Here is a 12,422-nt window from a genome sequence, read left to right as displayed (position 1 = left end):
TGTATCACCATTTCATGTTCTCAGGCAGCACTGGGGAGTTAGAGCGACACAGAAATAAATTGGAAGTGAAACTTAAGAGACCAAGCTAAGCAGAAGGCAGAAGAGTCCAGGCAGAAGACAGATGAGACCAGCCACAAAGAGCAACCCAAAGAGAGGAAAAGGAAAGTACCTGCCTAACATGTAGCAAAAACTCACTGAAGAGGCAATGGGTAAGCATGCCAGTTTCAACACTGAATGAACTTCTAATACTCAGATAACATAATGATAGGCTAGGGTTACCATCCGTCCGGGTTTCCCCGGACATGTCCGGCTTTTTCAGCCTTAAATGGCCGTCCGGGGGGGATTTCTAATGAAGTAGAAATGTCTGGGATTTCCCCTCCTGCGGAGTGCGGCGTGGCTGATTGGACACCTGGCCTGATTGAAAGCTGCTCGCGGAGAAGGGGCGGAGTTGGGGCAGGGCCGGGGGCGGGGACCGGGGCCCCCTGGAGTGTCCTCTTTTTTAAATGTTTGAATATGGTAACCCTATGATAGGCACCGTATAAGAACCTGAACAGAACAGACTTTTGAAGTTTTATCCAACAGAACATCACAATTTTAAACTAGTCAGAAGAACACTGGAAAACAAGTGATAAACATCTGAGGTGTCACTGTGGCACTTAGCTAGTTTGCATTAGAGACAGCGAGGAGATGCACTTCCCTCAAAGGAATTTACAGGAGGTCATCCTTGTCGAGCACAATGCACAGAGTCTCCTTGTGAGCTCTCCCTCCTTTGCACTGTTGGGATAGGCACAGTCTGACCCCTGACATTTTATTTTAAATAATTTGTTGATGTAGAGTGTGTCAGATGTACACTAATATACTTACCCTGCTACCAAAACCTTGGCCACTAAAGCCACAAAATGTATGAGATTATAACTACATTTACTGAATTAGCATTGTCCTGTCCTTTCACTGTATTTCTGTAAAGGTCTCAAATTTGTGTCTCTCCTATAGTGTTAATAGATCCATATTGGCCAAAAAGCAGGATGAGTGTGAGGATTCAGTTCAAGATCATGCCTTTGCTCAAGTGGATTTGTCCATGGTGCTTGAGGAAATCAGGGAATATCCTTATAGTAGGAGGAAGCATATTTCAGTGACCAATCAGATTACAGCTAGGTCCTCCATAGGACCTTGAAAGAGCATTGTTCAAAATGGAGATCCAGTTGGATGATGTATATCCAGCCACTGGGATTTAGATGCACTCCATGGCATATAAACTCTGTATAGAAACACATGGATAATGCCTCAAGCAACTGGGCAATCCTCTCTGCAAGTTCACTCCTGAGAGTCAGTGGAGGGTGGTAACAGCCCTACTCCAGTTGGCTCTCATACCAGGCAAAGGGAAGGCACTTTCACAAGAGGTTCATAGCATGACAGGTCTGCTCATTTGTGTAAGATTGATGAAGAATAACTGAACAAGATCAGGATGTTTCCCAGGAAGATCACCGAGGAGCTGGCTGAAATTTATTCTTAAATACGTGAAGCTTTATAACCACCGAATCATGCAATCATTAGGCTAAAATGATACAGCTTGCTGGCTCCGTTCGCTTACACACAAATGGTGTGTGTAAGCGAACAGAAAATTTCTACACCTGAGCAAGACCATCAGAACACGGAGGGTAGCATATACAGTCTCGTAGGCAAAGGGACTGAATGGTCAGCATGAGTAAAACTGAGGACCTAGTTCTGGTAACTCTTATTGCAAAGAAGTTGAGATCTTAAAATTGATTTCTCTCGGTGTTTAGAATTCCTCCAGACTTTGCCACAAAGTCAGTGTCAAAGTAGAATGCCCACCCCAATTTTTGAGTGTTGAGTCGCTTAAGAATAGGTTTTGAGAGATGAAGAGGGATGTGAACAGCCATCTGTGTCTATTGAAATGGGTAAGCTCCAACATAAAGGGTGTAATGTGCAGTATATGGATACCTATTTGCCTCCATGGGAACAAATAATGTTTCATAATCATTTTTAAACACATCTTGCATGCACACTCTCACCTTTCTTCAGTCATAAGCAAAGGTATGTTCATGGAAACCATGAAAGGAAGGCATGAATGGCAAAGCAAGCAATATCCCCCTTTGCAAGCTGAGGTGAATATAGATGAATCTCTCCTCAGCTTTTGAATCTGATCCCGAAAGACCATGCAAAATGAAATCACACAAGCTGCATGTTGAGCTCAACCATAAAACTTATATTTATTTTTTTAAAGTTATGCATCGTGTCCAGCTGCCATTTGAATTTCTCAATGGTGCCGGGTTTTCCCCTTATACTAGACCAGCAGCACGGTGGCAGAGAATGCATGTATAATTCCTCAGTGGGCTCTGAACCAACGTGGTGAATGAACTATTGAGTCTTTGAACAAAATGAAATTAGATGAAATATGATGGAGTGTCTGGTTAACAAGCAATTTTCTCCACTTCACAATACAGGGAAAATCTCAATTCAGGAAAAGCATGATTTTGACACAAGCTGTTTTTTTCATCAGGTGACCCTACCACTTTTGGTTTTAGTAGAATTGCACCCAATCCTGGCAGATATGAATGTGGACCTTTTTATATAGTACTTCCTAAGAAAAGATTAATACACTAAAGGCAATGGGTCTGATTCTGTTCTTACACTGTTTCTACAACAATGTAAATGTACACATTTCAGTGGAATTACACCTGATTTACATTTGTGTGAGTGAGACCAGTATGGGGAACAATAAAATTTGTACTACAGACACATTGAAACTTTTCTAAATTAAAAATCTGGGTTCTATGTTTTAATACCATAGTCAGGGACCATTCCCATCACTCAGATCAAATGTGGGCTTATGTAGTGTAGAGTAGGCAGTCCATTTGTTGATCTATATTTCTTGCATTGGTATGTGTTGTGAAATCCTTTACAATGAAGGATGATGAAGAATTGCACCCATTAAAAGCATACAAATCCAGCATACCTCCACCTAGTGAAATTTAATGACAACTTGTCTGTTGAATTAGCCTGTTCAGTGAATAAATCTGAAATGCACCAATTATGCAAAGGCAATACATATATGGAAACTTTTTAAAAGAGGTACATGCAGAAACATTTTTTTTATTTCTTGTATGCATGAATGAACTAGGTCTGATGTTTTTCACCTTTGTATAGGTTAAGAGGCTATTATTACTATTGATTACATCTATATAAACTTTTAATCACATAAACCGCGTCTGTGACCATGTGGAAAAGGAATATCATACAAATTAATGTTTTGTGAATAGGAACAATACGGACAAGACCTTCCAATAGTATAAATTGGCATAGCTCCATTGACTTCACTGAAATCAATGAAGCTACACTGATTAATGTTAGGTGACGATTTGGCCTAGAAAGTAAAAGAGTTTTTTCTTATCACGTAAAATTAATAAATTTTCTCAGCATTCATTCATATTTGGTCTTCATCCTACCTACAGGACTGTGCATAACAGTATATTTCTGGCTAATACAGCTCACATTTCCATCTGTCTAACTGCCTATGTCTCCCTTGGGAAAAAATATAGAGATTGGGCCAATTTTTTCTCTTAGATACACTGGTGAAACTCCATTGACTTCGCCAATGTGCTTTGACATAAAAAGGAAACAAAACTCCATGATTTTTTGGTGGGCATTTCCATTGTTTTGGCCCACTCTAAAAATAATAGAACTAGCTAATGTCACAACATTTAGAAGTCATAGCTTTCCAAAGGCAAACAAAGTCACTGCAGGCATCTGAGCTGAGAGCTACGTCAGCACAAAGGATGGTAAAATATATTACCTTTACATTTTTCCAATTATAATTGAAAGCCTTATGCACTGTAAGAGAAAATTTTTGCAGTTCTGATCTCATTGAGTTCAATTACTTATTTGGGTTCCTATTCAGCTATCAGTGAAGCCACTGGCAAAATCCCTCCTCCCACTGACTTCAGTGGGAGCATTTTCTCAGGGTCATTATATTAGCCATTCTTACGCTCTAAGTGCTTGTTTCCCCAGTATAATAGGCAATGCCCCAGTTACTTTAACAATGTGTAGTGTTAAGAATCTATGACAGTTCAGACCTCTAATATAAAGGACATCCTAGAATAAGCTTATTGACTCAGCAGATACATACAGCCTCCTAAGTGTAGCACTTCAGTGATGAAAGAAACTAGCTGCTGTATGTATGCTAATTGCACAGACATGTAAATATCTTAAATGCAGGGCCTGATTCTTCATTAAATGGCTTGTTGTGTAATCATTTACATCAGTGCAAAGTTAGTGAAAAATTAATGCAAAACATTGCCAAGGCAGAATGGTAGCAATTTAGATCTATTTTCCATGCATTTTGCACTGGTATAAATGACTATTGAATGTGTAGGGCAATCATAGAATATTAGGGTTAAAAGGGACCTCAGGAGGTCATCTAATCCAACCCCCTGCTCAAAGCAAGACCAATCCCCAGACAGATTTTTACCCCAGTTCCCTAAGTGGCCCCCTCAAGGATTGAACTCACAACCGTGGGTTTAGTAGGCCAATGCTCAGACCACTGAGCTATCCCTCCCCCCTGGGAGAATAAACCAACAATAATGGAGAATAAGACCCTAGAGGGTGAGTAGAAATAGATTCTCCCTACCTAAGGGGGACACTCAAAGCATCAAAAACTATGCATATACTAGACTGCAAAAGATTCTTAAAACTATTGCTCCCTTTAGCCTTAAATACTGGGGAGGAAGAACGTTCCAGTAGCTTGGGTACAAACCTAGCACTTAAAAGACAAAAGTTCAATTCCTTGCTCTTTCTTGTATGACTAAGTCTTTCTGTGCTCCAGTCCCCTATGGAAATAATATTTTTCTATCGCAGGGGTGCTGTGAGAATAAATACATTGAAGATTGTGAGGTTTGTTATACCAATAGAATAAAAACCAGCAGGATCTTATTAAGAGGGATAAGGCAAAGATGCCACATTTATTGTAAATATACTGATAAAGCAAAAGATAAAAGTAAACAACGTTGTTTGACTACTTATTTCTTATACATACACACATACATATATATATAGAGAGAGAGAGAGAGAGATTCATTCACACAATCATTCATTCAAGTTCTGTATAGGTGTTATAGTTACCAGCCTAGAAGTTGCTCATGCCAAGTTACTGGCCAGGTATCTTGGTCATGAGGATGGAGCCGAGTCTGTGTCAGGTGCACCTGATGCTCCTGGAGGCTGGCAGCAGAACCAGAGACTCAAAGTCATCAGTCTTTAGAGTCCATTCTTATAGGAATTAGTTCCTATGTTAGTCTATGGGAGCTGTTTCATCCTGCTGTTGCTGACTCAATCAGCAGATGGCACATTCCCGTCCAAAGTGGCACATTCCTGGTGGCTCCACACTGTCCAAAGTTTGTGTTTCTCATCCTTCCAGGTGATGGGGTGGGTCCCAGTTTACCCTCCGGGGGTTTCTGGTCATCCACTTGACACATTCTTCGGCCGATGGATACTCCTTTTCTAGGCTGGCACCTCCCTAACCATCCCTGTATATCAAGCATTCATCAGCATACATTCCATCCCTTAACCATATTTTAATTTACTGTCTCCACCACTTTCAGAGTGTGTGCTAATTCATTTGAGACTCCCGGCCCTTTAATCACAAAGGGTGGGGGCCTGTCCTAGGAGCCATTGAATGAAGTGAAAGTCACTTAACAGCTTATAGTGTTTGTTTACATTGTATCAATTACTTCAAGAACAAAGTCAGTTAACTTGTTTGTAAGTTTTACATAGTAGTAAAATATCTTTCACAGGATAGATATAATCAATGGTTTCTACAGACAGTAGCTTACAAGTTTTAACAGAAGACCCAAGAGATTTTTGTACTTGGTGAAACTGTTGGATTTTAAAGTGTGGGGGCCAAATTATGAGGGGGTCACTGTCACTTGGGGGAATCACTGTTAGTACCTTCTTTAATATCCCTACAGGTTCTCAGATATTATGGTAATTGGGGCTGTAACAGGGCACACTCCTGTATTCTTCTGCACACACAGACCACTAGGATTCAGAGTAGCAGCCGTGTTAGTCTGTATCCGCAAAAAGAACAGGAGGACTTGTGGCACCTTAGAGACTAACAAATTTATTAGAGCATAAGCTTTCGTGGACTACAGCCCACTTCTTCGGATGCATTCCTCCCCACGGGCAGCTTCACCCGGTTCGCCGATTGGCGCTTCATACACCGAGCCCGGCTGAACTGCGTCCCCCTCAACGGAGCCGTCCGCCACGGGAACCGGGACAAGTGCTGCAGGAAGTGCGGGTACGTGACCGAAACCCTACCCCACGTCCTGTGCAGCTGCAAGCCCCATGCCAGAGCCTGGCAGCTGCGGCACAACGCCGTCCAGGATCGCCTGGTGAAGGCCATCGACCCACGCCTGGGGGAAGTCGCCGTTAATCGCACCGTCCCTGGTACCGACAGCCTGCTGCGCCCAGACATCGTCATCACGGACGAGGTCCGGAAAAAGGTCATCATGGTCGACATCACGATCCCCTTCGAGAACAGGACCCCAGCCTTCCGTGAAGCCCGAGCCCGCAAGCTTGAAAAATATGCCCCCCTGGCTGACACCCTGCGGTCAAAGGGATATGAGGTACACACCGACGCCCTGCTTGTCGGGGCCCTGGGCGCCTGGGACCCATGCAATGAGAGAGTGCTGAGGATCTGTGGAGTGGGCCGTCACTATGCACGGCTCATGAGACGCCTGATGGTCTCAGACACTATCCGTTGGTCCCGGGACATTTACACGGAACACATCACCGGCCACCGCCAATACCAAGAGCGAACCGTTTAGACCTCACCCACCTGCAAGGGAGAAGAGACTCACTAACTCCCCTCCTCCCCCCACTGGGCCCTATCCCCCGAGTCCCGAACCCACCCAAACTCACCAGCCACCACCAACTCCGGGAGCAAACCAGGGAGACCAAGAAGTGGGCTGTAGTCCACGAAAGCTTATGCTCTAATAAATTTGTTAGTCTCTAAGGTGCCACAAGTCCTCCTGTTCTTCTTTTTGCAGACCACTAGGAGACTCAGCTTATAAACACCATGTGTTACAGCATCCCTCCCCCGACCTTTGCAGCATTATCCAGCACCATATTTACAACCACCTCAGCCCCCTAAGTCAAGGATAGGAAAGGTAGGTGATCTATCTTGGAACTAACTATGGGGTCCCAGGTCTCCCACCCTTTCTTCCCCTGGCACTTCCTTCCTGGGCCTTTTCTACTTTCTGGGCTAATGGGTTAATTAGCTTTCTAGCTCTCTCCAGCCTGATGATGATCTCATCCATCACTAACTGGAGTTGGAGTGACCAGAGGGCTAGTTCAGCTTCTGTTGCCTAGCCCTCTATCACAGGGGCCATACCAGTACCGCTCACAGATTACATTGTCTTACTGTTGTACATGTAACTCAGCACATACCATGTTTCTGTTGCTTTCTTTGTTATTGTAACTGCCTCTTGAATCTTCCTAAAATGTCAGTGCTAACTCAAATAAATGATGGTCTATTCTTAGGAATACAATATATACAGAATTTATTTACAATTTTTATTTTCTTATTGCTAAACATATAGATTTGCCAAACAGCATGAGGAAAAAAACCCTGTACTGCTAAACACCCTGTTAATAAGCCTAGGGAACAGATGAATATTCCATTGTTAGTGCTACTGCTAATGCTAACCTGCTGTGAGTAATGCATATTTGTGATGTCTTTCAAAACACTAACTATGGAAGTGAGATTACAGTTTCAATGATCGTCTAATAAATAAAGCTAAATGACCATTTTAAAATTTTCAAAATTTCTACAAACTTTTTTGCTTTTTTAAAATAATTCACAATATTATTTTTGTTTGTTTTTCAATCAGCTTACTGAGTTTTTGTACCATTTAAAATTTCAAAGAAAATGGTCTGATGAGTTCTACTGTAAAGTCTGTGGCATAGTTCCCGAAAAGCACTGATTTCTGGAGCTGGGGTTTCAAGGAACACAGCAATTGGTTTGGGACATGGTAAGCACAGAACAGGCTGAATGAAGTGAGTCCCAAACTGAAGTTGGATCTGCTATTAGAGTGGTATGTGTACTTCCCCACACTTCTGCAGGGTCTGAGAATCCATTTGATTCCCATGCTGATATCATAAGCAATTTCTGTTTCCTGTGTTTAAGAGAATTACAATTGCACATTGAAACAAAGAAAATGTTTGGCTTCAGACTGGGGGAAAAGACAATGAAATCTGTTGTTTTCTCCACTTCACTGTTCAGCTAGTGGGATTTAAGTTATTATGACTTTGCACAAAACTAGGATTTTTTCAAAACAAGTTCATTATGCTGAAAATGTCATGGTGTATTCAGGAGTAGAGCTGGCTGGGAATTTTTCAACAAAATATTGATGATTTTGGGCCAGAAAAAAGCAAATTCCTCAAAACCTTTTGTGGAAACAACAGTTTTGATTAAATTTTCATGAGGAAACTTTGTTAGGCCCCAATGGAATAGTAAGAGAGATTTTCCCCAGAGTAGCCAAAAGTCCTGTGGATAGGGCAACTCATCTGGACTGAGTCAGAACAGAGATTTGAACCTAGGTCTCCCATGTCCCAGGTGAGCCCCCTAACAGATTATTCTGGGGTGGAGAGAGCATGTCTTGCATTTTCATATCCAGTATGTGTATTTTTGTTTTTCACTAAAAGTTTTCCAAGATCTCATTTGTATTCCTATGTGGAATAAAAACAAATGTCAAAACCTCAACATATTTGGCAAAATGGAATTCTTGTTTTCTTGCTAGCCATATTCAACAGTGCTCATACACCAGACAAAATCTGCAAACATAATTTTAAACATTGTCTGGTGGTTTAGTTAGCATACTAACTGTGAACCTGATGCTTCAACAGCATTAACTGGGCCTTTGCTTAAAGATAGCTTCCATGTAAGTAATAATTAAGGTAACTGTTATAGCAAAGAAAGAAAGAAAAGAAAAAAGAATCCCTTGTGACAAATCAAAAGAGACAAGAACTTCCACACCTTTAATGGATGCCCATGGTCTCTTTTTTGCCCTTGGAAAGAAGGAATGGGTGTGTTTGTTTGCTAATCCTCAGAGGTACAAAACTTGGGCCATTGTTTCACTAGTGAGCCAAGCATAAAAGATTTTTCATCTCTAAGAAACAGACCATATTTTACAGCAGAATAGGATACAGAAACCTTGATAGGGAGATACAGTAACTTGATGTAACGGAGAGAGACAGGTAGAGGTCAGATAGCATGTCGAACTCAAGCAAACTTCTCTAACACTTGTCAGCACAGGTGCGAGAAAATTGATGTGTTCATTTATACCACATTAACATCTGTTGCCACAGTCCTTGGACAAAAATAAAATCAGCATAAGAAGCTGTGTGATTGTATGTGACAACTTAGAAAATATTTGTCAACTTTAGTCATTGTCCTGTAGAGAGCATGAAATTTACAGAGCAGAAGTTAAAGCATCAAATTGCTGTTGATTCTGCTCTGTGTATTTACTACAGCAAACAGTGAAACAAAGCATTTGGGCAACAGAACAGCAAAGAAAGAAAATAAAAATAAGAGACAAAGGGCATTTCAGCCAAATGGGGCCCTGGATATCTATTTAAATGGCACTATTCACTTTTTGATGTGCATTCTGGTGATCTTCAGAGTCAAAAAGTTATCTCTCTTGTCTGCTTACTTACATTTTTAAGCTCTGGGGTTTATAATTTACGTTTGAGGACCCGTTATGCCCTGGACATGATTCACTTGTTTGCTATTCTTAGAACAAGTCTAGATAAAAGACCCATTAAATGACAAAGTTATAGATAACAGGCACTTTCAGCATCAGTGGAATTGAAAGCCATTTAAGACCTGGAATAGATGCCTATTTCATTCCAACAACAACAGACATGGTGGGGCCCTCACTTTTGGTTTCTGAACCCTTGCCTGATAGGCCTTATCAGTGAGAGACGATAAAAGAGAACAAGGAGAAAAAAGTAAGACAGAACAAACTGACCTTGGCTGAGCTGAGTATGTAGGTTTGATAGATCTCTGAACACTGCTCAGAACACTTTACTTTTTCCCACTCTGCCTGCCCCCACAGAACTCTTCGTGCAAAATTGGTGGTCATTCATTTAGAAACATTTCCAGACATTGACTCAGAACTATTGGTATTAAATCTGTCTAAACAAATGAGAGGCTGTGTGAGAGACAAGAGGGTGACTGTTTTGTTATGCTCGAGGATACTTTGTGATATGATAATGAGGCATTCTTTTTGAAACAAGCCAAAGTGTTATGTAGGTATGAGGATTTCACACACCAGCAACATTCAAAGAAGTGTTTTCAGTATTCCAGGAAATTAAATGATACAACATGGCTTTTTACTCAGTATGCATTCTCTGCCCCCCACACTGTATACCTTTAATGCAATTTACCAGTGAATTGAGCATAAGATGTAATTTATTCCACCAACCTAATATTTCATGTTAGTCAGTAGGGCAACTGCTTTTATTGCTTAGCTTTATAATGCCATTATAGTTGAACACAGTCCTCCTCAGCAGCATACTTAAGGGGTGGGGGGCTCCCTTTGATAGTAGTTCCTATTAATGTTAGGGGCCAAATTCAGCCTTTGTGCAAGACGACTGTAGTGACTGGAGTTACACTAGGTCTAATTGGCCCTCATGCCTAAGCTTTTACCATCAGACACTTATAGGCACCGTGTGTCCTGTGGCACATACATTTACTTAAACGCAGCTTAATCCTAAGAGGTGTTGAACACCCACCACTGATTTCAGTGAGAGATAGGGGTAGTTAGCACTACACAGGCTGAGGACCTCAGAATTTAGGGAGCAGATTTTGCCTGTTGCACTGATTGGCATTGTATGGGTGTAACCAAGACCCATATTTGGCTCCACATCCTCTGTGTAAAATGGATTTTGTGCAGGAAGATTACAGGGAAGTTTACATATAATAGGGAGGACATACAGCACGATAGCCTCCTGTCATCATGGAGAAGACAAAGGCATTTTGTATTATAGAGAATTTTATGAAATTGACATTCATAAAATCAGAGTTTACCTGTATAGAAACTGGCTTTTCTAGAAGTATTTTTCCTCTCTCTCTCCCACACAAGCCCAGGAGAGGAACTGGATTTTTATAATTTTCCCTTTAGCTACTACTTACAAATCTGCCCAAACTTCTCTCCACAACCACCTCTGCCTGTATATAGACAGCCTGCGTCTTTTTCTGATCTCTCATGCACTATGACATTTTACATTTTTTGGTAAAGGTAATAAATTTTGTAAATTACTAAAATATTGAGGCTCAGAACATGACTTCAGCACACCATTGATATTCAAGAAGGATGGAAAGTTTCCGTGCCAGCCATGCTCTAGTCATTTTTTAAATCATTACTGCAGCCCTATCTCCCTTTGTGTGTGTGATGGTTTACTTTGTAAAAACTATCTATAGTACATGGAAACGGGATGAAAAATAATAGTGGTCTAGTTATGAATTTCCCATGGATCTGAACTATCTTCCAAAGCAGTTTGGAATACAAATTTTAAGAGGATACTTTGAGGTAATATCTTAAAGAATGCACTACACCTATAAAGCATTGCATGCAGAAGGTCACTTTATACAATCATGTGGCCCATCATAAGCAAGGGACTATGACCTAGGAGTTGAACATGAGAAGCCAGATTTTCAAAGGAGCTCAGCTTCCATTTAGTTACCTCAATGAAGAAGTCGGACTTTCAAATATGCTCAGCACCCAACCACTCTTATTGAATATAATAGTATAATAGGTGCTGAAAAAGTTTTGAAAATCTAGACACTCTTTTAGCTGTTTAAATGGGAGCAGGTTAGAACCCAGTTTGAGTTTCCGATCTGAGTCTGCAGGGCTGGTAGTCAGAAAAAAATATATCTTTCCAGCTGTAAGATGAGCACATACAAAATGGAATAAAAGAGAGACAATAAACATAATCCGAAGAAGTGGGCTGTAGTCCACAAAAGCTTATGCTCTAATAAATTTGTTAGTCTCTAAGGTGCCCACAAGTACTCCTGTTCTTTTTACAATAAACATGAACTCTACAATGCCTTTTCACAGGATCATTTAATACTTTGAAAACAGCTTCTTATTGTGATGCTGTGCAAAAAAGCCACCCAACAGGGAGGAAAACATGTAGTTACAAACCAGCTGAGAGAGAAAGGAAGGATGAAATAAAAGGGCGTGGGTAAAAAAACAGTGAGAGGGGCTGGAGTGCTAAAGAGAACAAAAGAAGTGGGAAAAGGCACTAGAAAGAAATCGGCAAAGAAGAGTTAAAACATGAAGAGAGAGTAAGGGAAGAAAATGAGAGAAAAAATAAAAGAGGAAATGAGAACGCACAAAGAAGAA

General features: G+C 41.0%; 1 long non-coding RNA gene across 1 annotated transcript in view; it reads left to right on the top strand.

Annotated features, from left to right (window-relative positions):
- The first annotated feature begins 7,064 nt into the window (after window positions 1-7,064).
- Window positions 7,065-12,422, top strand: part of LOC117873440 — a 49,502-nt gene continuing 44,144 nt past the window's right edge. Inside the window, exon 1 of the long non-coding RNA XR_004644731.1 lies at window positions 7,065-7,181. This is a non-coding gene — a long non-coding RNA (uncharacterized LOC117873440). The remainder of the gene's footprint in view (window positions 7,182-12,422) is intronic.

The sequence above is a fragment of the Trachemys scripta genome, chromosome 2, assembly GCF_013100865.1.
Source record: "Trachemys scripta elegans isolate TJP31775 chromosome 2, CAS_Tse_1.0, whole genome shotgun sequence".
NCBI classification, from domain to species: Eukaryota; Metazoa; Chordata; order Testudines; family Emydidae; genus Trachemys; species Trachemys scripta.
The sequence above is the reverse complement of the archived record's forward strand: the minus strand, read 5'-3'. Positions and strand labels throughout refer to the sequence as shown.